A 25,874-nucleotide genomic window follows, 5' to 3' on the forward strand; every position below is an offset into this window, starting at 1 on the left:
TAATTTGTTTTCTTTCTGTGGTCTCTTGGCTATGATTATTCCTCTCCTCGGTCCAAATTATTGCTTTCACTATTCTGTTTGGCTGGCTTGGTGAACATGAATTCCTTTACCTTATTCGTATCATGAAAAGTCTTTCTCCTTTAACTATGGCATAGTTTGGGTGGGTAAAGTAGTCTGGGTTGGCATCTGTGGTGTTTTAGGTGTTGTTCGGATGGATTTCCTGTATGTGTAAGCTGTGGCTTCTCTCTTGCAGCTTCCCTTTCCTGTATATCTAGAGTTTTGACTATAATATGAAGTGTGGCATGTCTTTTCTAGTCCTGTCTATATGGTGTTCTGTGTGGCTCTCGTATATCTTACAAGTGTGTCTTTTCTTAGTTTGGAGAAGTTTCCTTCCATGAGCATGTTGAAGATCTTGTCTATGCCATTGATTCTTCTTCTATGCCTATGATCCAAAGATTTGGTTTTCTTGTGCTGAATCAAAGCTCATGTATATTCCTTCGATGTGTTTTTTTTTAATTCATCATTTTCTTTCACTGAGCAGTATAATTTCTATTTTATTTTCAAGTCTGGATATTCTGTCTTCTGTTTGATTCATTTTACTGGTAAGGCTTTCTCCTGAGTTTTCTTATTGAGTTATTGAATTTTTCAATTCTATCTTCATTTCAGCTTGAGTTACCTTTGGTATTTCTATCTCTTTATTAAATTCAGTTTGCAAATCCTATATTGTCTTCATAATTTCATTCAGCTGCATATTTTGTGTTCTCCAACTTCCATCAGGAGTTTATTCCTGTCCTTTTAAAGTGCATTCAGGCATTTGTTCATGTCCTCTTTAAACTCCTCAAAATGTTTTTATCATTATCCTAATTTTATTACTGTTGCTGTGATAAACACCATGACCAAAAGCAACTTGGGACAGAAAGGGTTTATTTCATCTCCCAAATTATAGTCCATCACTGAGAGAAATCAGGAAATGAACTCAAATCAGGAACCTGGAGGCAGGAACTGAAGCAGAGACCATGGAGGAATGCTGCTTACTGACTTGTTCTCTGTGGCTTGTTTAGAGGATGGATCCTCCCACATTAACCATTAATTAAGAAAATGCCCCCATAGACTTGTCTATAGGCCAGTTGGATTGATGCAATTCCTGAATTAAGTTCCCTCCTTCTAGATGACTGTAATTTTTGTTAAATTGACTAAAAACAGTAGCTAAGATAATGGATCCTTTGTCAACTTTACACACAAATACACAACTTTCCTGTTTGTCCCCCAAATGTCATATTAATACTTAATATCACAATATTAAACAACGTCCAACTTCTTAAAAGCCTCCCAGTTTTTTAAATTTTTAACACTTTAAAAGTTCAAAGTCTCTTTAAAATATCCAAAGTCTTGATGCAGCAAGCACAGGGCCTATACAGATCTGCACCAGGATGGTGTTAAGAACCCCAAGCTCCTGTGTGGTGGTTCCAGGATTACAACACTAGCAGTGTGCTTCCAACAGCTGGTTTTCCTTTCTCGTGGATGAGGTCACCAACTACCCTAATGACTGGTGCCTCAAACTTCATGTGTCATGGAGATGCCCTTAGGATCTTCTACAAAAGAGTCAATATTGACTGAAGGCATGCCCAGCTCATGAGCTCCTCATACTGTGTAGAATGCTACTATGCAAAAGGAAGATACTTTGACTCCTCCTGTATGGGAGCACTGGGGCAGACAAAGAGGAAATATGCAAGTTCTTGATCTGCATGGTAATAATACCCTTGAATTCATTAAACTACACAATTAAAAACTATAGCCTATGTCTCACATCTGTGGATGACTGTGAAGTCAAGAGACAAGTTAAATACTTCTTTACTTCAAGAGTGAAGAACCATGGCACAGGCACAATAAAATCTAAGCAAAACCAAAGTCTAACTATGCAAATAACTCAGTTTCCAATGTCTGGACTCACAATCTTCTAGGCTCCAAAGGACTCGGGTAGACTTCTCTTGCTCTGTCATCTGAAGCATATGCAGCTTGTCTCGTAGGCTCAGGCGGGTTCTGGTTCACACCTCCCACTCTCTTCAGTGGCCATCCCACCATCCTGGGATCTACAGTCTGCTGGGATCTCCACAACTGAGGCTGCACCTTTATCAATGGCATTTCCCAGCTTCTCTTCAGGGACTCCAACTCTGGCACATGGTGCCAAGCCTCAGCCTCTGTCTGAGACCCTTTCATTCCTGGGGCTTCTACTGCAACTGAGGCTGCACCTTCACCAATGGCCTCTCTTGACCTCTCACAGTGCCAAGCCTCGGTTTCTTTCCATGACTGCTTCAATCCTGCAGCTTTCATGCTACCAAAACTAGTAACCCTGGGAGACTCTTACACATTACCAAAGTTGGGCTTCCAGCATGAGATGAAGCCTTGGTACCTTCTGGACCACAGCTTCTGTGTGCTGACCCTGAGGAAATATTTCACAGAAAATGTTTGTCTCAATCATGCTCATCTCTTCTTTTTTTTTTCAAACTGGATGTGAGATTTATTACTGAGCATGATTTGGTAGGGTATAGGAGAGCTCTGTGGAAGCCCTCAGGTCTTGCCACTTGTCCAAAGTACCGAGTTTAGGGATATATTTGACCCCACAGCCATGATGAAAGAGCTGCTTCTCAGTAACCATGTCTTCAAATCCATCTGCACTAGCTTGGTAAAGCCCCACTTCTTTAAGATGTGGCTCCTCGGGAGGACAGGGAACTTGAACTTGGCTCTACACAGAGCTTCAATCACATGCTTCTTATTCTGCAGCATGATGTGAATGGACATTATTGAATGAGAAAAAGAAAGAAAAGGGGCAAAGTGGTGGTGGCACATGCCTTTAATCCCAGCATTCTGGAGGCCGAGGGAGGAGGATCTCAGTGAGTTCTAAGCCAACCCAGTCTACAAAGTGAGTTCCAGGACAGCCATAGCTGTTACACAAAGAAACCCTGTCTTGAAAAGAAAAAAAATAAAAAGGAAGGACACGACTGCTCCTAGGTATGGTGGAGTAGAAAGAGACTTTGGGATCATTTGCTTGTGCCGTGGCAGAAGTTGTTACAATCTGTGAGAATTTGGAACTCAAGCGTGCCGTCTTTGGCCATGGACCTATACTGAAGCCAAGCCATTTTCAGTTGACAGTGAAGCTTTAGGAAAATCTCTGAGTCTGAGAAAGGAATTTAGTCCAAGGAGAAAAGAAGGAAGGGTCAAGAAACTAACTCTGCCATAGAGATGTTCCACTGAGCTCCAAGAGGTAGCTAAGAGACAGAGAACCTGAGGGAGAGTTCCAATACCAGAGAAGCCACAAGAACATAGAGATGGTGCAGGACTTCCAGGAGGGAGCTGAGAGACAGGAAGGACAAGGTCACAGAGGCCCAGAAGGACTTAAGGAAGCTGCAGGACTTAGCAGGCAGTTCCTAGGGAGAGGCAAGGAAACTAGCAATTTACAGGCCCAAAGGAGAGAGAGAGCAGGTAGCTCCAAGGGTAAGGGGACAAGAAAAGGGTCACAGACCCAGAAATGTGTAGAGAAGCTGTGTAGCTTAGTAGGCAGCTCCTAGGGAGAGGTGAGGAAGATGGAGGAAGGAGCTGAGGAGCCATGAGGGAGCAGAGGGGGTAAAGTATTGTGGTAACAAGAATTTCAATCCAGGGTGTTCCCAAGTGGACTGAGAGACTTGTCAGAGGGAAACGTCCAAACCACAGGTGATAGGGGCCCAGAGGTGTGGCTTTTGTAGTAAAAGTAGACAAAACAAGGAGCCCTGTGGTGGCACTTACCCAGCAGAAGGGAAGAGAAAAGTGGTTAGAGCAGGTAGAGGAGACAACAGCTGGAGAGGTGCACTGGGAGAGGCTTTTAGATAAAGGAAGGTTCCAAGAGAGGGAGAGGAGCAAGTGTCTTAGTAAGTAGAACTGCCCACATGGTGTCGCCCCAAAAGGCATAACACAGAGATGCCCATGTGGTAGGTGCCCCAAAGTGGGTAGCAGGCTCCAGGATCCAGAGAGAGGACACCTACTGGGTAGGTGGGGAGAGATAGATGGTTAGATAAAGTGGAGGGAAGAAGTGGCTACAGAGGTGGACTCTGGAATCCAATTTGGCGTGTGGCAAAAGCCAGCAGAAACAAATGATCGGTACATACCTTGGGAGAATCAGGTCAACAGCTTGGCTCAGAGAGGCTGAGTTTCACCAGGGAATGCATTTATTCCACTCCTGTGTTTCAGCACCAAATGAATGAAAAAAAAAAAAACAATGAAATAAAAAGAAAGGACATGACTAGTCCTAGGTATGGTGGAGGAGAAAGTCTATTGTAGATTAAAATGGAGAGACATAGTCAGAGGCAAAGACATCTGGGAGTGCTCAGAGTGAACATGGACAGATTGAGCTGGTCACGTGAGGAGAGAGAGCGAGGGAGAGCAAGAGAGGAGCTTCCAACCAAGAGCAGTGGCCTGGGCCAAGAGACTGGCAGAGGATTTAAAAAAGGTAGGTAGCCAAAATGGATATATTATATAGGGAAGAGCCTCTGGTGGAAGGGCAGTCCCTGGGCTAGAGAGTTCAGGGGTAGAAGGTGGGGTATGCCAGCCATACCCTGTAACAAGTAGGAACTGATGGATGCTGAGAGAACCTTGTGGCCAGGTCCACTTTGATACATTAAATGGGCACTTCAGTCTTTTGTCCCATGCACAGGACATCTTGTTGATCAGATGACATGGGAAGGGTGGAGCCTTACTTGGATATGAAAGCCATCCTTGCCACAGCTCTTTACCATGTATTTGTTGGCACAAGTACAAGTGGCCATCCAGGGCTTTGGAGGAGAGTTGCTCATAATTATTTGACACCATGTGAACACAAAGTGGGAATTCATCAATGTTTGCCTTCTTCTGCCCCAAGTCAAAAATTTGGATCAGCATCAGGGACACCTCAGCAAAAGCAAGACTTTGGTTATGGCTTGTTCTTACAATACCCATATCACCAGGCAGGGTGATGGCCCATGATGACAATGTGATTTTTGGTGGCATACCCAAGGGAAAGAGACACTCATCTCTTCTTAATCAAAGCCAATTCTCACCTCCAGATGACTAGAAAGCACATATTGTTAACTCAAAATACCACACAAATGGTCCTGATAGAGTCTTTGCTTCCCTCTGAAACTTCTCAAGTGAGGCCTCCATCATCTGCACCTTTCTCAACATTTCTATCTTCCAATCTTTCAGGAAATAGCCTACTGAGCTCCAGATACTCAGTGGCTTTTCTAGCCCAAGTTGTAAAACCCTTCCACAATCCTCCCAAAGACAATGTGGTCAGGTCTGTCATAGCAATAGTGCATTCTCTAGTACCGATTTCTCTCCCAGTTTCCTGCTGCTGTGATAAACACCATATCCAAAAGCAACCTGGGGTGGAAAGGATTTATTTTACCTCACAGTTACAGTCTATCATTGAGGGAGGTCAGAGCAGGAACAGAAAGAAGGCAGGATCCTGGAGGCAGGAACTGAAACAAAGGCCATGGAGGAATGCTGCTTGCAGATGTGCTACCCGTGGCTTGCTCTACCTGCTTTCTTACAGCACCCAGGAAAGCTTGCCTAAAGATGGCACTGCCCACAGTGAGCAGGGACCCTCCCACATCAATCATTAATCAAGAAAACGCCTGCACAGACTTGCTCACTGGCCAATCTAATTGATGCAATTACTCTGTCCTCATAATTCTAACTTGTGTCAAGTTGACAAAAAATATTTATTAGCACAAATGTCTTTATAATTGTTCTTTAAAATTCTGTGTCCTGGGGTTCATCAAGGTAATTACCATTAGAAACCATAGAATTTCTATAGGACCCATGGTCTTGAGGGGGTGGGGCATACTGTCTTGGTCTTACGTGTTGTTTATGTTTTTGTGATGTGACCTGGGTAGTAGATTTACTTTGTTGGTTATGTATCTGATATGACATTCTAGGTGGTCTGTGTTGAATGGAAGCTTGGTTCCATTTTTGATTTTACCGTAACTTGTGTGAATCTCAGCTCATGCAGGAAGAGTAAGCAGGTCAGACCTTCAAATGCTCAGTGTTGACTAGTGATTGGAGAGACTGGTGTTATTCCAATCCAGTGGTAGCTGATATGTCATGGTGGTCTTGGAGGGTTGTGTAAACACTTAGGTGAGAGTCAAGAAAGTCCCCTGATGTGGCTACCAACTGGTTCTGGGCACAGAAATGTGGTCCAGGACAAGAAACCAGGCAGCCTCGCTAAGACATCACATGGATGCAACTTCCAGCTAGGCCTGAGTGTAAGGAGAAAGACCTGGGCCAGACTCACACAGAAATTATGAAGACACAGCTCATAGATGGACCTGGATGTAAATAAACTTTTATTGAAACACACAAAAATAAATTTTGGTGATGAAAAATAAATAGGTAGTGCCAGGGGTGGTGGCTAGAGGGATGTTTAAGTATATAGTAGAAGCATAAGGGAGTTTGTGTTCACACAAGTGTTCTTCTAATCGCAATTGTGGTTAACAACTCTATACAGTAAAATACCATGGCATTTGTTACAAATTGTACACTATGTTGGAGCCTTGGGACCCCCCAAATATGACTGTTTGTGGAGACAGGGCCTTTAAAGAGGAGATAGGTTGAAATGAGGCCAGTAGGACAGATCTTAATCCAATCTGATTGGGTATCATTATAAAAATAGACTTTGTGTTTTGAGACAGGGTTTCTCTGTATAGCCCTGGCTGTCCTAGATTTTGTTCTGTAGCCCAGGCTGGCTTTGAACTCAGAGATCCATCTGCCTCTGCCTCCTGAGTGCTGGGATTAACCGTGTGCACCACTATGCCCAGCAAAGGATATTTTTTAAAATAAATGAGCATAATTTTGAGAGAGAGAGAGAGAAAGAGAGAGAGAGACAGAGAGAGAGAGAGGTGGAGACTGAAAGTTACCAGATGCGTGCATGCATGCACAGAGTAATGACCATGTACAGAGCTGACAAAAAGGCTTGTACAAGCCAAAGAGAAAGAACTCATTGAAATGAATTCTGTTGACACCTTGATGTGGAATTCTAACTTCCAAAACTGTGAAAAATACATTTCTGTTCTTAAAGTCACCAAGACTGTGGCACTTACGGCAGCCCCAGAAAACTAAGATAGTACTACATGCCAAAAAATGAAATGAACTCCCTGAACATAAAAGCTGGTAAAAATGGAACATGATTGCGTCTGTCTGCTTGAGCTGACATAACAAGGTACAAGATCAAGTGGTTTGAAAAACACTTTTCTTTCCCCATAGTTCTGCAAGCAGTAGTAAGTCATTATCAACGTATCATAGTTGGTTTCTGATTAGGCTTCCCTCTCTGGCTTGTAGAAGGCTGCCTGTTCTGCATGTCCTCACATGAACCTTGTCTTTGCACTTGGGGAAGGACTTCAGTGACGTTTCCTCCTTGTGTAATTTTATTTCATGTGTGAGGATGTTTTGTCTCTATGTATGCCTGTTCAGCCTGTGTATGCGGTGCCCTTCGAGGTCATAAGAGGGCAGCAGGCCCCCTGATAATATCCACACAGCTGTGAGCTGCCATGTGGATGCTGGGAATCAAACCCAGCTCCTCTGGAAGTGCTCTTAACTGCTGAGCCATCTCTCCAGCCCCTCTCCTCCTCTCCTTATCATGACATCAGTTCATAGGACTAGAATTTCCCGATTATGACCTCACTTAACCTTAATTATTCCCCTAAAAGTCCTGTCTCCCAATATCCACAACATAAAATGTGCTAGAGATGCTCAGAGTATAATGAAAGTGTATCACTAGTTCATTGTTTTGTACTAACATGAGTTCTTGGTGTTGAAATTTTAGCCTGGTTATGTAAAATGTTATCATTGAGGGAGGTTGGGTAAAGGATACATGGGAACTCTCTGTCCAATTTTTTCAACTTCTTATGAGTCTAAAATTATTTGAAAATGAAAAGACTAAAACCAAGACCAAAACAAACAAAATAAAAGAAAGCGGAATTCTAAGAAGTCTCACAGCATACAACCATCCATGTCTTGATTCTTTCCATACCAAAAGGAATCAAGACAGTCTCTGGCTTTGCAATTTACTAGGATCCACAACCCTTACCAATTCTTCATCGTTAAAAATTATAGCATGTAGACCAGAGTGCTGCCCAGGCATTGGGAGCCCCAGATCTTTGTCCCATTTTGTCCTTTCATAAACTTTCAGTTAGTTTGTGATATATACTTCCTGTCCTGTCGTAAAATGGGAATGATGTCTATTCTATCCTCCCTCACAATGCTGTACTAGGGATCTGGGAGACAACACCAAGCACCTGGCTCCATGACAGCCTCATCTTGCTTTTAGAATTCTCTTCCCCAAGTAGCAAAATTAGAAGACAAGAAAAGAGGAGGGAAGAAATTAGGCAACATGTAGAAAGGAGAAGGGGGAGCTGCTTGCCAGATGTTTTTTGAGAAATGAAGAAAGTGTGAGGTGAAGTAAGCGTTTGACAAGAATGTTCAGGAAGATTAATCACCATTTCAGTGTTCCATGTCCAAAGCGATTGTGTCTTTGCTTGTTTGGCTGGGTCTGATTTCAGAATTAGAGAACCCAGTTTTCTCATTAAGGCAGGATAGGATGGAGGGACACGCCAGGGCTCCTTTAAGGTTGGCCACTAATAGAGGACAGATGGAAATGACTGGAATGCCGTTAAATAAAGCAGAGAGCAGCTGAGAGAAAAACTGTTAAAAGAAAGTACATAAACAGTTTGACCACAAACTACCAGGTTCTGACTTGCTGATAGGGGTGTAAAACTAACTTGTCAGCTTGCTTTTTAAGTGCCAAACAGTGAGTGCTCAAGTGGCAAAGACCAGTCAACAGGCACAGTCACTCCCACTGTTGAAAATCTTTCCATGGCTTCCCATAGCCTGTCAAGAATGTCGAAACGCCTCTGCATTGAATGGAAGGCCCTCGGTAAGCTGGCCCGAACTTGCTTTTCATGCCCCCACAGTGTAGCAAATGGAGGAAATCAGTCCCCACATTCCTGTTGCCTGGCTATGTAACACTGAAAAGCAAATCACTTAACGTCCCTGAGCCTAGCATTCTTCCTGTGTGAAATGACAATAATCCACACCCAATGACATCATGGAGTATTTGTCAGGAGCACAACAACAGAAAAATGATCTAGGTGAACCCATCAAGTTTCAAATACTAGGTCTCTGTCAATCAGGGCTGTACCACTCCTAGAAGGTGACCAGTGACAATCTCTCCTATTTAGGAAAGGCCAACAGTTTCCTCATATCTGAAACTCCATGACTCCTTACTAAAAATGTCCCAAGAGACTATGTTAACATCTCCTGTGCTTTACTACCCAGACAAAAATTAATCACCTTCTCTGGATATTTTACACAAAATTCTGTGGCTTCTGCCAACTACACTAAAATTTAAAAATCTCATCATAGGCCTGTCTTCCTCAGTAAACCATGGGATACTCAATACCAGACATTATGTCTTATTAAATTAAATAAGTTCAATACCCCTGTATAATTGGTCTCAGCAGGAGTTTATAGAATTGGACTGTGGAATTAAGTCTCTTCCATAAGTTAGGGCACAATTTAAGTGCTATAGAGTTATTAAAAACTCATCATTATAATGTCAATTATACTTAGGTTAGTTTCTTTAAACAAATACTGACTTAGAACAAACTACACATAAAGTGCCAAGCCAGGCATTAAGTGTCCAACTGTGAATGGGCAACTTTTGAGTCTTAACTATATGTTGAAATCACTTGAAGAAGCATTAAAAAAATACTGATATGGGTCTCATTTGAATGAAGACATCCTGTTTTTTTTTTTTTACTTATGGTCCCTGGGGATGGAACCTAGGGACTTGTGCCACATAGGCAAGCATTATACCTCTTTTAAAAGTGTCATTTCCTTTTTAGTTAGAGAAATTTCTACGTTATTTCAAGTTAGGTTTCTCCATGGAAAATTGCTGCTCTCCTCTTCATTTGAGGATGTCTTCACTTCTACTATTTTACTGAAAGTTACTTTGACTGAATATAGAATTTCACATGTTCAAATGAGATAACAAATCCCTGTAGCATTCTGCTTTCAAAATATCTGTTAAGCTTATACTTTATTTACACTCATATTTCTATAATAAGACAAGTAAGTGATGTTGACTAGGGTTAACACTTAGACTTCTGCTGTGCTTCACGGTGGATGGAATAAATCATACTATTCTGGGTGAGGACCTATATCAGTAACTCCAGCTCCAGGGGCTCCTATGCCCTCTTCTGGCCTCCACAGGCACCTGCATGCACACGTGCATACACTACACACACAGCAACATGCATATACATGTAATCAAAAAGAAAAGAAATCCCCAGCTGACAACTAAAAAATGAAATAATAAAATAAATCTTGAAATTAGCATAATTAAAAGGAAAAATAAATGACAATGCATTAGTTGTAAGGGACTTTAGCACCCTACTTCCAAAAGTAAAGAGATAGATCACCCAGGCAGAAAATCAATAAGGAACCAGCAAATCTAACAACACTATAGATAGAAGGAACCAAATAGTCAAACAAAAAATATTACAGGATCTGTAGAGACGGCTCAGTGATTAACAGCACACACCACCCTTACAGAAAACCCAAATTTGAATACTCGCACCCATATCAAGTGGCTTACAGCTGCCTGTAACTCCAGCTCCAAGGGAAGCCAATGTTTCTTGTCTCCATGAGCACCTGCAGTCATATGCACATACCCTCTATACATACACGTAGTCTTAAAATAATTACAAATACCATTCCATTCATCAGCAACAGAAAATACATTCTCATCAAGGATACACAAAAAATTCACCAGGAAAACTATATATTAGATCACAATACAAATCTTACCAACTTCAAGAAAATTGGAATATCAAGTACCTTTTTGACTACAATGATCTCAAATAAATCAGTAACAGAAAAGAAACTGGAAATCTTGCAAATTCATAAAAGCAAACATTATATAATCTTGAACAACCAGTGAGTCAAAGGGATTTTTTTTAGTCTTGGTATAAATTAAAACAGAGGGGCTATGAAGATGGCTAGGTGGGTAAAGGTGCCCATCACCAAGCCTGATGACCTAAGTTTGATCCCCAGGATCCACGTAGTGGAAGGAGAGAACCAACTCCCACAAGTTGTTTTCTGACCTCCATATACATACTGTGGCATGTACACACACAAACACAGACAGATTTATAAAGAAGTTTTGAGAGGGAAATTTATAGCGATAATCATGTATTAATAAATAAATAGGTCAGGCAGTGGTGGCACATACCTTTAATCCCAGCACTTGGGAGGCAGAGGTAGGCAGATCTCTGTGAGTTCCAAGCCAGCCTAGTCTACAGAGCGAGATCCAGGACAGCCATGGCTACACAGAGAAACTCTGTCTTGAAAAAAAAAGAAAAAAGAAATAGGTTTCCGCTGTGAGATAATGCTCTTGTGTTTAATAAAATGCTGATTGGCCAGTAGCCAGGCAGGAAGTATAGGCAGGGCGACCAGACTAGGAGAAGGCTGGGAAGAGGAAAGGCAGAGTCAGGAGTTGCCAGCCAGACACAGAGGAAGCACTGAGAAAAGGTACCAAGCCTTGTGGCTAAACATAGATAAGAATTATGGGTTAATTTAGGTGTAAGAGCTAGTTAGTAATAAGTCTGAGATAATGGCTAAGCGGTTATAAGTAATATTAAGCTTTGGGGTCAATTATTTAAGAAGTGGCTGTCGGGTATTTAGGAACAGGCAGGTGGGAGAGAAACTTCCACCTACAGGTTTCAAATAAAACAATGTAAATTTACATTCAAAGACTATCAAATAATTAATATAAAAAAGGACTGGGTATGGTAGGACATATTTGTAATCTCAGAACTAGGGAGGCCGAGGCAGGAGGATAGTTAGTTTGAGGCTAACCTGGGCTACAGGATGAGTTTGAAACCAATTTGTATTATGTACAAATTATTTGTTGGTACAAATTATTTACCAACTCAGAAGGACAAACATAGTATGTACTCACTCATAAGTGGATACTAAATGTGAGGGAAGGGATGGCCAGACTGCAACCCACAACTCCAGCGAGGCTAGCTAACAGGGAAAGACCCTACGAGGGACACATGGATGGCCCTGTGAAGGAGAAATAGATGAGATCTACATGAGTGGACTGGGTGTGGGGGGTGGCAGAGGGTGAGGAGTGGGGGATGAGAACATAGGGAAATTGGAGGGTCAAACTGGAACAGGGACAGAATGGGAGGGCAGGGAGGAAGATACCATGATAGATGAGGACATCATGGGAATAGGAAGAGGCAGGGTGCTGGGGAGGCTCTCAGGAATCCACAAGGATGACCCCACTTTGGTCTGCTGGCAGTGGTCCAGAGGGTGCCTGGACTGGTCTACTCTGGTGACCGGTCTAGCAAATAACCTAGCTGTCATCATAGAGCCTTTGTCCAGTGACTGATGGAGGCAGATAGAGAGATCCACGGCCAGGCACCAGGCTGAGTTCTGGGAATCCAACTGATGAGAGAGAAGAGAGATACTGCAGGTGAGGGACGTCGAGATGACTGGCCATACTAGTGGAAGCCCATGAACTGTGGACTGGTGGCTGTGGAGCCCCCATGGGACTGGACTAGACCCTCTGGATATGGAAGATGGTTGTTTGGCTCGAACTGTTTGTGGGGCACCCAGGCAGGGTGATTGGGATCTCTCCCTGGTCTATGGGTAGGCTTCTGGAACCCGGTGCCTGTGGTGTGACACCTTGCACAGCCTTGGTGCAGTGGGAAGGGGCTTGGACCTGCTTAGGCCCAGTGTGCCGGACTCTGCTGACTCCCCATGGGAGACCTCGATTTGGGGGATGTGGGGATGCGGAGTGGATTGGGAAAGAGGGCTGGGGGGTGAGAGGAGGGAGGAGGGGGATCTGTAACTTTTAAGAAATAGAAACACAACATCTCAAGGTCAGATTATTAATAAATAGAAAGACAGAACAGACAAATAATAAAATACAATAATTCAATAATTAAAAACATCCCAACAAATAAAAGCCTAGGACATGATGGTTTCATGCCTAAATTAACCCAAATATTTAAATAATTAATATTAACCCATCCACAAATTCTCTCCAAGAAATGAAGAGATATGCATACTTCCAAACTCAATTACAAAGTTGGCATTTCCCTGTTATCAAAGCAAGAGAAATTAAAAGAAAAATGCATACTACTGTTTGAGGTAAACAATATGGAATGATCTTCAACAAATACTAGTAAAACGTAATTTTCATAGTGCCAAAAGGAACTATATAAGCCCCCGGGGAAGAAAAATTACCAGTGGATTTACCCAGTAGTGGACTCCACATGCTATAATATTGACTTTCCGGGCAACATGTGCATGACTGTGAAGGGAGTAATCAGCTGCTTGCTGATTAGACATGAGACCTGATCTACAGGGGGAAATTCATACCTGGCACTGTAAACCTGGTCCAAAGCCCATAGCTTAGAATGTTTTAGGCCCTGTGTGGTAGCCTATTACTACTGCTTTGCTAAATGGACATGTTCTCAAACTGCTTTCTAAAAGTTAATGTTTATAACCATGAGTTAATTCTGCTCTCAATCATGATGAGAGAAGCCCTTTTTTTTGAAATAGGCAACAGTCAATGCAGAGATTCATAACTGATTAAAGTGCTGAGAATAACTGATTGAGTGTTTATCCATAGATGGGGCATTTATATTAAACCACCCAAGGCTCAAGAAGCATTGAAGAAGAGGGGCTGTAAAGAATTTAAGTCCTGGGGGATGTGGAGAAGTACTATGAAATGCTCTTTTCTGGATATAACATGGCCTTTGTTCTCATGGACTGAAAACAGCTGCCATTACCTTCACAAGTCCTACATAATACCAAGCCAGTCAGCATTCCAGTATGGATGGGAGAGGGGTTGCACTGACTAGGTTTTTGTCAACTTGACACAAGCTAGAGTCATCTGAGAAGAGGAAGCCTCAACTAAGAAACTGCTTCCTCAGCTTGGCCTACAGGCAAGTCTGTGGGACCTTTTCTTGCCTGGTGATTGATGTAGAATGGCCTAATTCACCATGGGCAGTGCTATCTTTGGCTAGATGGTCATGGGGTGTGTAAGAAAGTAAACTGAAAAACCAAGAGAAACAAGCCAGTAAATAGCATTCCTTCATGACTTCTGCCTCAGTTCCTGCTGCCTTCTGGTTCCTGTCCTGGTTTCCCTCAATGCACTGTGGCTAAGACTGAAATGTACCAGGTCCATGGGGTAGTGATGTGACAGTCTTGGCCATGTTGATTTGAGAAGGATTGTGAAAGGTTTGGGAACTTTGGGCTAGAAACGCCATTGAATGTTCAGAGCTTCATGAGCTATTCTAAAAATAATGCTGGGAGAAGTGCAAATGGTGAAGACCTGGTTTATGAAGTTTCGAAGGGAAGTAATACTTTATCAGGGTCATTCATATACTATTTTGTATTAAGATCCTGTGGTTCTGGTTCTGATTAAACTGGGACTGAAGAATCAGTTGTAACTAAGAAAAGAGCAGAACTACTGAAGTAAAACCCTTGCTTTGTTGTAATAATTGATGCTGATTGGCTGAAGCTGAGATATTAGCAGTGACTAAGAGACCAACCAGCATCGCTGATGTGAAATTTCCTGGGAAATGTTTTCTCAGTGCACAGAATCTGTGCTCCAGGGGAGACCAATGCTGTATCTCCTGCTGGCAGCTGAACTTGGTAATGTGTAAGAGTCCCTCGTGTGGTACTGGTTCTGAAGGCACGAAGGGCTCATGGAGACCAGCTGAGTCGTGGCAGTATGAGAGTCTTGGAGAGGCCATGGGTGAAGGTGAAATTGCAGTAGAAGCCTCAAGGGTTGAATGGGTAATGGAGAGAAGTTGAGACTTGGCACCACGCGACAGAGTCAGAGTCTATGATACAGTTGTAGTGAAGAGGCAGCATTTTGGAGAAATTATCACCATGAGATGACCAGCAAGGACAGCAGCAACTGTGGAGTGAAGCCAGTCTGAACCTAAGTGAACTGTGCTGTGGATGGCAGAGCCAGAGATGTAGAGCTATTCAAGCCTTTTGGAGCTTGGTTTTTCTTTGTTCAGGTTCTTCTTCAATCTTGGAGTAAGAAAGTATTAACTTGTATCTTGACCTTAGAGGAACTGACAATTAGGAGACCTTGGCTATTTTGGAGAGACTTTGAAATTTTAAAGAGACTTTGGGTATTTTAAAGAAATCTTGGGCTTTTAAAATATTGGAATGTTTAAAAACTATGGGACTTTTATTTTTTTGATACCATGATATTAATATTATTATGAGATCTTAGGGATAAACAATAAAGAAAAGGTTATGGTTTAATAAGTGATGTGTTTGTGATGAGGGGTCAATTGTGCTGATTGGTTTCTTCACAACTTGACCCAAACCTAGACATATTGGGGAAAAGAGAATCTTAATTAAGACAATGCCTCCATAAGATTGGCCTGTGTGTATGACTATGGGATGTTTTGTTTTGTCTTTTGTTAGCGATTGATGTGGGAGGGGCCCAGCTCACTGTGAGTGGTGCCATTCCTGGGCTGGTGGTTCTGGGTGATAAAAGAAAGCAGATTAAGCAAGCTGTGAGGAACAAATGAGAAAGTAGCATGCCTCCATAGCTTCTGCGTCAGTTCCTGCCTTCAGGTTCCTACCTAGAGTTCCTGCCTTGACTTCCTTCAGTGATGGAGTGTGACCTGAGAGTTAGAATCCAAAACAAACCATTTCTTTCACAACTTGCTTTTGGTCATGGCCTTTTATCACAGCAATAGAAACCTTAACTAAGACACATGGCATGATCTTATATTTAGGAAACCTTAAAAGTTCTTCCAAAAGCTGTAACAAATGGCAAACAAATTCAGTAAAGTTGCAAAATAATGTATCAGTAAATGAAAGCAGTTGCATTTCTACACACTAACAATAAAGTATCTGAGGAAGAAAGAACACAATCAGCATTAGTCTGCTTTTTCCATCCATATGAAGAAATCCCTAAGACAATTAACTCAGAAAATAACAATGCTTATTTTGACTCATGATTTTTGAGGCTCCTGTCCATGATGAAGTGGCCTCCTTTACCTTGGGCCTGTGTCAAGGCTGCACATTATGGTGAGAACACATGGCAAACCAAAACCCCTAATGTTATGAGCCAAGAATCAGAGCAAGCGAAGAAAGGGATGGAAGCCCATGATCCCCTTTGAGAGCCCAATGATCTCCCCTGAAGGTTCCATCCCTCAAAGGGTTGCACTACTTTCCAATAGTGACACCTGAGGACCAAACCTTTATAACAGGGAACTTTGAAAGATCTTCAAAAGTATAACACAATCCCATTTACAATAGCATGGAGATTTTTAGAAATACTAACAATGAGGGATGTCTCGGCAGTTCAGAGCACTTGCTTCTCTCACAAAGGATCTCATTCCGTTCCCAGCATCCACATCAGGTGACTTACAACTACCCTATAACTTCAGGTCCAAGGAGTGTCCTCTTCTGACCTTTACAACCACCCACACAGATATGGCATTCGTACACACACACACACACACACACACACACACACACACACACACACAATTTAATTGTTTTTGTAAGTTTTTGTTTGGTTTTTCTTAAGAGAGAGAAAGAATTTGCAGTTGATTTTAGGAAGGGGGAATTGGAAGGAGTTGAGTGCAGGGAGAGTAATGACAAAAACACATAAAATTTTTATTAAAAATAGAACACTGCATTTTGATAGCAGGAAAGCAAAACATTAAAATCTTAGAAAAATAATACTTAGAAATGAAGTTAATAAAGCAAAATATCTACTCAATTCAAATTCTAAAACAATTATAAAAGAAATGAAAGAAGACACAAATAAATAGGAAAACAATCCAACTCCAATATAAGAATTACTATTATTAAAATGTCTATACTAAAGCTGGATGTGGTGACACATGACTGTCACTCTAGCATTTAGGAGGCTGAGGCAAAAAAATCACCATGAGCTTAATGCCAGCCTAGAATACATGATGAATTCCAAGGCAACCTGGGCTATCTATCAAGACAAGAATGAAAAAAGAGAGAAGAGAGAGAGAGAGAGAGAGAGAGAGAGAGAGAGAGAGAGAGAAGAGAGAGAAGAGAAGAGAAGAGAAGAGAAGAGAAGAGAAGAGAAGAGAAGAGAAGAGAAGAGGTAGAGGAGAGGAGGAGAAAGAAGAGAAGAGAAGGGAAGGGGGAGGGAGGGAGAGAAAAGGGAGAAAGGAACAGAGAAACAAAGAGAGAAAAAGAGAATCCATACTATCCAAAATGATCTATCAAGTCAATGCAAACTCTGTTAAAGTTCAAATGACACTTCTCACAGAAACAGAAAGAAATAATCCTAAAACTCATGGAAGACCCAAAAAGCTAGAGTCGTCTTGACACAGAAGATGGAGACATAACAATTTCCGGTTCCAAATTATATTATCAAAGTACATAATCGAAACAGCATGATACTGACAAAAAGAAAAGAAGAAAGAATAAGCCTGTAAGCCCTGCACTAGGGAGGTGAACACAGAAATTCAAGTTTCAACTACATAATGAGTTCAATGCCAGTCTAGGCTGCATCAACTCCTGTCTCAAAAACAATAGGCCAATGGGACAGATAAAGAGCTGAGAAATTAATTCTCACATATATAGTCAATTAATCTTTCACAAGGAAATCAAGAATTCACCCCAAGGAAGCACTCAGTAAGTAGTGTTGTGAGAATTGAATAGCTATACACAAAAGAATGAATTAATTCAAAATTATTAAAGACCTGAAATGTAGACGCTCTGAAACCATAACCCATCACCCTTTGGGAAAACTCACCTTGACATTGGCCTCCACAATGGTTTTTAGTCCATAATATACCGAAGCCACAAACAGCAAAAGCAAACATAAACATCAACAAATGAAAACGTTTTCATTGGAAAAAAATAACCAACAAAATGAAACGGCAACTTAATAAGGAAGAGAAGATCTGTGAACTGCATATCTGTTAAGTGTTTAACATCCAAATTACATCAAGAGTTTATATCACTCAGTAGCAAAAATGACTTGAGCAGACATCTTGAAAACAAGGATATGGAAAACCAGCAGGTATTCATCCTCACTAATCATCAGAAAAATACCTGGAAAAATCACAATAGAATGTCGCCTCAAGCCTGTTTGGACAGCTATTATAGAAACCACAAATGGATTGCAACTACTATCTATATTCCCATATTCATTGAAACCTTGTTTACATATGCAAATATGAAATTTCCTAAGTATCCACTGACAGACAAATGAGTGAAGAAAATGTGACATGGGTATAAATATACACATAAGGTGAAATATCATTTAGCCATAAAGAAGCAGCAAAGTTCTGCCCTTTGTGACCCTTGAGGGCACTTTATTAAGTAAAAGAATTCAGACAAAGACAGAGACAAAACCATATCATATGACTTAGATTATACAGAATCTAAAACCTCAAACTCGTAGAAACTGAGAATAGGATAGAATGGCAGTTGCCAGGCGCACTGGGGTGTGGGAAATATTGAAAAGGGTATACATTTTTAGTTACAGGATGAATACGTTCTTGATATCTAATGCACAGAAAGATGATTAACATGAATGACAGTGCATTATAGTCTTATAAACTTCTGAGAGTACATCTTAAATGTTCGCATCATAAAGGGGGTATAGCAATGGGTATGGTAAATAATGAGTTTGATACTAATTTGATGGTATATAGACATATCAAATCACCTCAGTGTTTACACTAAATACATATATAATTTTATTTGTCAATCATGGCTCAATAAAGCTGGAGGGGTGTTAATTAGTTAATTAACTAACCTGTTGCCCTACCAACCACCCTGACTACAACCTCAGGTTCTGAAACAGCATGATTTCAGCAAAGCCACTTCCCACTTACTGACCCAGAGGAACTGTATGGGATGAAGAACGTTTCTTGTTGGTTTGAGCTACTACGTGTAGTAGTAGCTTGTTATGTAGTATAGTAGCTTGGGGTAGTTTGTTATACAGCAAGAGCTAACTAATACGTACTTTCTGTACTTATTGTGTTGATATTTTAAAGAAGTTTTGCAGGATTAAGAAGAAATTGGTCAAGAAAACAATCATATTAGTTGGATTCTGTAAATACAGTTATGTTAGCATCACAAAGTGAATTTGAAAGTGTCCCCCCTTTTGTGCTGTTGGAGTTTCTAAATGATTGCCATTGTGTGTTCCTCCAATATGTGTGAGAATTCAGCCCGAGATGCGCTGGGCTGGGAGTTTCCTCTGTGGGGAAGATTTTTCGTAACTGAGTCAACGCTGTTAGATAATGTGTCACCCTGCTTCTCCCTTTCCTTCTTGCACTGCCAAGTCTTTACTTGTGTGTTTGCAGCCAGTGGAAGGATCCATTTGGTAGCATCCCTCTTCTTAACCCCTCTGCCCATTCAACCAGCGCCTGCTAGGCAGCAAACAACTTTTGGGTTGATTCCCTTTTTGGAGGCTCTGTGTCTCTGAAAGCCAAAATGCACATGACTTCTTACTTGCTAACCAGGGACCAGTACCTAGCTGGCAGCCAAATCGCAATGCTAATACAATCACTGGTTTGGAGAAAATGCAAGTCCCTGATGGACACTTCAGTATTCCAACGTGATACCTTATCAATCACACCTTCTGTGGATAAACTGTGCTCTCTTTTGGTCTTTTATCTATTGTCACTTTCTCTATTGTGAAGATAATAGCGACTCTGCTGAGAAAATTGGACTCAGAAAGAGAAACTGGGTCCAGGGACTAGAAAGGGAACTTTTAATTTTGAGGTGTTACAGCCAAAAGCTGTTCACAGGAGCACTAGGATGAGAGAGCCAAACCACCATGACAGGATGCAGGACTTATAAGAAGGAAAACGCATGATTTCTCAAAGTGTCCTCAAAGCCTTTCCAACTACCTCAAATTTTTCTTTCAAGTAATTCCCCAGTGCAAACATTAATTCCCCTTCAATCCCAATTGAGGGCCTCCAACTCCAGACATCGCTACTCTTCCCTCATCACACCATAGGACCCTGCATCTTCCCAGGCTGCTGGTGGGATTCCCCAGGAACCACAAGCAGTAGGGCAGGTAAAGTAGTTTGAAGCTATAGCAGGCGTCTTTGGGGGTGCAGTCTCATTGCCATAGGCCAGCTGAGGCTTTGCTAGGGCCTTGGAGACCTCCCGGGAGGAAGCCCCACCCACCTCCGTTGGCCTGGTCCTGCAGAGAGGCTCCCAGGAAGGATGAGGCACCCAAACAAAGTCAGTATGTTCTTACCTGTCGCCTCTGCAAATTAGAGACTACAGTTCCTGGCTTGACATGTGAAAGGGGATTAGGAAGATGGGAGGGAGAAGGAGAAGATGAAAGCCAACGTGGAGGAAGACAGCTCAACACCACAAAGTGGGAGGGAAATGCTGATAACAGGGAAACCAGGCCGGGTTTAGAAGGCGTCCCTTTCCTCCCTCTAGGTTTTCATCAGCCTTTTGAGATATCTTCTGCTGTGCAGGAAGAGCCACTACAAAAGAGAAAGGAATCTCTGTCTTGCAGCCTGGGCCAAACCCCTCCCACCCAGCCTCAAAGGCTGAGCAATGCAGCCTTTCAGGGGAGGTGAAACACACACACACACACACACACACACACACACACACACGCACACGCACACGCACACGCACACGCACACGCACACGCACACCTCAACTCTCCATCTGTCTGTCCTTGCTGGGAACCAACTTCCTTTCTAGATTCAGAGAGCATACGGTAATTAAGAACAAAGAGAATACGGTCTTAGGATTTTTCAGATGGCTCAGGTTCCAGATCCAGACCTGCACGTTTCTGAGTAAATAAACTTGCAGATATGCAAGGCTGCCCTCCTGCTCCACCCTCCCCTACACCACCTGCCTGTACCACCCATGAATTCATTCATAGAAGCTGACATGGGAATTCAGATATTGACCATTAAGCGTTTGGGGAGGTCTTTATAGTACATCTGTATTTCAAACATATTTATCTTGTGGCCTATATGGCCTGAGGTGAGATCTGTATGGTCTCCTTTGTAATAATAAGTGATCTGGGCTGAGATTCTTTATATACATGTAAACATCCTGTTTATATAAAATCACACACACACATACACTGAGAGAGAGAGAGAGAGAGTACTTTTAGCATCTATTCAAAACTCCTGTGAAAATTTTAGCACGCATGCACGTGTGCGTGTGCATGTGCGTGTGCGTGCGTGCGTGCGTGCGTGCGTGCGTGCGTGCGTGCGTGTGTGTGTGTGTGTGTGTGTGTGTGTGCAGGAACCCTTAGGGGCCAGAAGAGGGCATCTTATCCCCCTGGAGCTAGAGTTGCAGGCAGCTATTAGCTGCCGGAGCTGGGTGCTGGATACCAAACTCTGGTCCTGTGAGAGAGGAGTGAGCACTGTCTAGGGCTGAGCTGGCTCTCTAGCCCTCTGTTCATAATTATTGCCTAAACTATTGTTGCTATGGTTAAAAGGTAGTGATTTTCTCATCCTTATTGTGCCTTCTAGACCGAATGCTATGTGGCTTGTAATATGATGATGCCCTGTGGGCACAGCATCACTTTCTTGGTATTTTTATCAAAACTGTATAACTTCATTCCACTCATGAGGAAATGTCAGACAAGCACAGATTGAGACGCATTCTACCAAGTAACTGATATGGATTCTTCAGGAGTGGCAGTGTATGAGAAACGAGGAAAGCATCAGTAACGATTTCAAATTAACAAAAGCCTGAAGGAGAAATGAGTGGTCCTGAGTTGGGAGGGGGATTAATATAAAAGACAGTTTCAATCTATAATGCCCTCCAGGACACATGTGTTGAACCCCTTTCCCTTGAGGATGGTGCTACTTTGAGGAACTATGGAACCTATGGAAAGTGGGGCCTAACTGGTAGAGGTGCATCAGTGGGGACAGGTCTTTGAAGGTGACGCTCTGGCCCTGGTGTGCCATGATGCGCGGAGCCTCTGCCATGTCCAACAATTAAAGAAGGTGGAGAGTCCAGAAAAGACACATTATCACTAATTTCTCAACAAGGGCCAAGGAAACAAAAACGGAGAAAGTAGCATGTCTTCAATACGTGACGCAGAGAAAACTGGAGAGGTGCATGCAAAAGGCTGAAATATACTGTTTATTTTAACTAAATAAAACTCAACTTAAAATATAAATATAAGCTAGGTATGGTAGGGCCTGTCGGCAAGCGCAGCGCTCAGGAGGCTGAGGCAAGAAGATGGTGAATGTGAGGGCAGACTGGGTCGAACAGTGAAAAGTTGTCAAAAAAAAAAAAAAAACTAAACTAAAAACCTAAGACCTAAAATGATGTTTTTAAGCCCTAGGAAAGAACATAGTGAGGAAAACAACATCTTCGTACTTAACTTGGGGAAGACATACCAAAAAGCTTAGACAGGAAAAGGAAAAATAAAAAGATGGGATTATATCAAACTGAAAAATATCTGCACATCCAGGGAAGCAATCAACAAAATGAAGAAACACCAGACTGGGAGAAAATATTTAAAGCTCTATATCTTGTAAGGGACTAATATTCAAAGTAGATAAGGAACTCACATGACTCAATAGCAAAATCAAAATGGGTAATCAGATTTAAAAGTGGCAATTGGGCTGAATAAATGTTTCTCCAAAGATGACAAAAGCTAACTAGCAAGTACATGAGAAAATGCTCACTATCATCAGAAAAAGGCAAATCACTATGAGCCATCTCCTCATACATGGTAAGATGGCAGTTATCAAAAAGGCAAGAAACAGTCACCATTGGTTAGCTAGTAACCAGAGGAAGAAAAATCAAGTGTTTTATTTTACTTACTAGTCTCTGTGTTTGTGCATGATAGGTACATGTGTGCACATGTGCAATAGTGTACATGTATAGGCCAGAGAACAACTTCATGGAGTTGTCTCTCTCCTTTCACCTTTATGTGAGTTCTAGGGATTGAATTCAGGTCCCCAGGCCTTCACCTACATGAGTTATCTTACTGGCCCAGAAAAAGGTACTCCTCCAATACACTCTCAAACTTCAACTATATATATATATAATTATATATAATTATATTATATATAATTATATAATAGTTATATATATTATATATATTTTCCAAATAACTCAAAAGTATGTGAAAATTTTAATGATGTTTCTAGGTAGCAAGATTGTAGATTTAATTCTTTGGCTGAACTTATTTGTGAATGACCCTGAAGGTAATCATGACGTGATAATACAACATTATGATAATAAATCGTAAAAATGAATTTTATACAATTATGAAGACAGTATCTGTGACTGAGTCACTAAATTAATAAGTCTGGCCAACTAATCACACTGTTTATAACTCGATGACACTGCTCTTAGTTGATGTTTTTATTTAATAATCTGTAAAATGAGATAATATGGTTATTTTTACCACAAAACATTTTTATTCTAAGGTAGTATTCATATGTTGGGGAGTTCAGAAGTTCTTAACACATGCCCTCATGAGTATCAAAGATCTACAAAATATTAAGAAGACATTTAATTTAATCTGTTACTTTATCTAATTTCACAACATAAGCCACAGGCAGTACATTTGAGCTTACAAAGCTGCTATACCGTAAACAAGAACACTACAAAGTGTATACTCAGTATTTCTACGAACATATAAGTGTTACAAACCCAAAACTGTTCTACCAAGTAAAGCTTTTTAAAAATGAGTCATTGAAAATGCCCTAGATAAGTGTAATTTCAAGCTTTTAACATTATACTGAGTTTTATTTAAATCTCCATTAAAAATAGATTGTCAGCCATGGTGGCACAAATCTAGATTTCAAAAGTTGGAAACAGAAGGATCATTATGTTCCAGACCAGCCTGAGCTACACAGCAAGACTGCATTAGCTCCTTTTCTGGTGCTGTGATAAAATGCCATGACCAAGACATTTTCAAGATGGAAGAGTTTATTTTGGTTTACAGTTCCAGTGGGATAAGAGTCCATCATGACGGGGAGGCACGGCAGCAAGCTGTAGGCCTAGGGGCAGGAGCGGGAAGCTGAGAGCTCATGACCTTTCCTCTAAGCCCAACACAGAAGGAGCAAAGTAGAAGTATACGAGGCTTTTTAACCTCAAAGCCTGCCCTCTGTGACATACTTCCTCCATCGGGGCTACCCCACCTAAACCTCCCCCAAACAGCACACCAACTGGGAAACAAGTAGTCAAATACCTGAGACTCTGGGAAGTATTTCTCATTCAAACCACCACAAAGGCCATGTCTACAAAAGTCAATAAATAAAGGCAGAACTACCATCTAGTGCGCTTAACCTTAGCCAAGAAGGGCTAGAACTGCCATATGACTCAGTAATCCTGTTACTTAGTGTTCTAGCTTGTTTTTCTGTTGCTATGATAAACACTATGAACAAAAGCAACTTAAGGGAGAAGAGGGTTTCTTGTCTTTCACTTCCAGACCACAGTCCCTAAGGGAGGAAGTCAGTCAGGGAGGAGCTCAAGCAAGAACCGAAGTGGAAACCGGGGAGGAGTGTTGTTTCCTGGCCTTCCTTCTAGTCAGGTTTGTTGCCTCTGCAATCACGGTCACCGGGTTTCCAGAGTTGCAATTGGACTGTCTTAGTAGCTGGTATAGTTTGGATGTATAATGTCTCCCGAAGCCCAATGTGTTAGAAGCTGGATCCCCAGTGTGGCATTAGTTTAGGATGGTCCAATTTCCACCAGGTGGGGCCTAATGGAAGGTAGACGGATGGCTAGGGGCATGTCTTTGGAGGGGATATGTTGACCTCAGTCCCTTCACCTTCCGTTCACTTTCCAGCCATGATGTCAGTGGGTTCCGCCCACTATGTGCTACTGTTGTGAGCCCTAAGAAGGGAGCCAATCAGAACCTAAAGAAATGGGCCGGGAAATCAGGGGCGGAAGTATCTAAAACTATGAGCCAAAGTCAATTTTTTTCTTAATGAAGTCATCACCTTGGGTGTTTGTTATTGTGATGGGAAGCTGACTAAAATAGTAGCAGAAAGTATCAGATAGTGGCAGTTGCCAACAGAAAGGACATTGCTTATATACAACAAAAGCACACAAGTTCAGTTTCTTTATTCACTCTGCTTCCATTTTTGGCAGGTAGAATGCCCTAGCTCACAGGCAAAAAAAATCTAGAAAATAGGAACTAGTTGGCAAAAACAGCTTTGTCCATTTTAGAGACCAGGAATGTAAAACCAAAATCCCTTCTTATTATGTTTAATTTTTATTTTTTAATATATGTGTGCCTGTAGAAGTTTATGTGCCACGTGGGTATCTTATGCCCTGGAACTGGAGTTATAGGCCATTGTGAGCTGCCCAATGTGGGTGCTGAAAACTGAACCCAAGTCTTCTACGAGAGTAGTAAGTACCTTTAACCACTGAGCCTTTAACCCCTGGTAAAACCCCCTGTTTGCACATCAGATGTGTTCTACTTCCCTCTAGGCATCTGTGATAGTTTATATTCCATGTCAACTTGACAAGATCTAGAATCACTTCAAAGATAAATATCTTGGGATACCTGTGAGAAATTGTTTGGATTGGATTAATTGAGGTAGTAAAACCCACCATAAATGTAGATGGCACCATTCCCTGGGCTGGGGTCCCAAACTGTACAAAAAGGAGAAAGCAAGCTGAGTGCCAGAATTCATCTCTATGTTCCCTTAGTGTAGTATATAATGTGATCAGCCCCTTCCAGCTTCTGCTACCTACCTTCCCACCAGGATGCATTATGGCCCTTCAAACTGTAAACTAGAATAAACCCTTCCTTCCTTCCTCCCTCCCCCCTTCCCTTCCTGCATCCCTCCCTCCTT

The 25,874-nt window shown here is 41.7% G+C and overlaps 1 pseudogene; it reads right to left on the reverse strand.

Moving 5' to 3' along the window:
• Positions 1-2,521: 2,521 nt before the first annotated feature.
• LOC114704867 lies at positions 2,522-4,990 on the reverse strand (annotated as a pseudogene).
• Between the last annotated feature and the right edge of the window lie 20,884 nt (positions 4,991-25,874).

Source organism: Peromyscus leucopus, chromosome X (assembly GCF_004664715.2).
Source record: "Peromyscus leucopus breed LL Stock chromosome X, UCI_PerLeu_2.1, whole genome shotgun sequence".
Lineage (NCBI taxonomy): Eukaryota > Metazoa > Chordata > Mammalia > Rodentia > Cricetidae > Peromyscus > Peromyscus leucopus.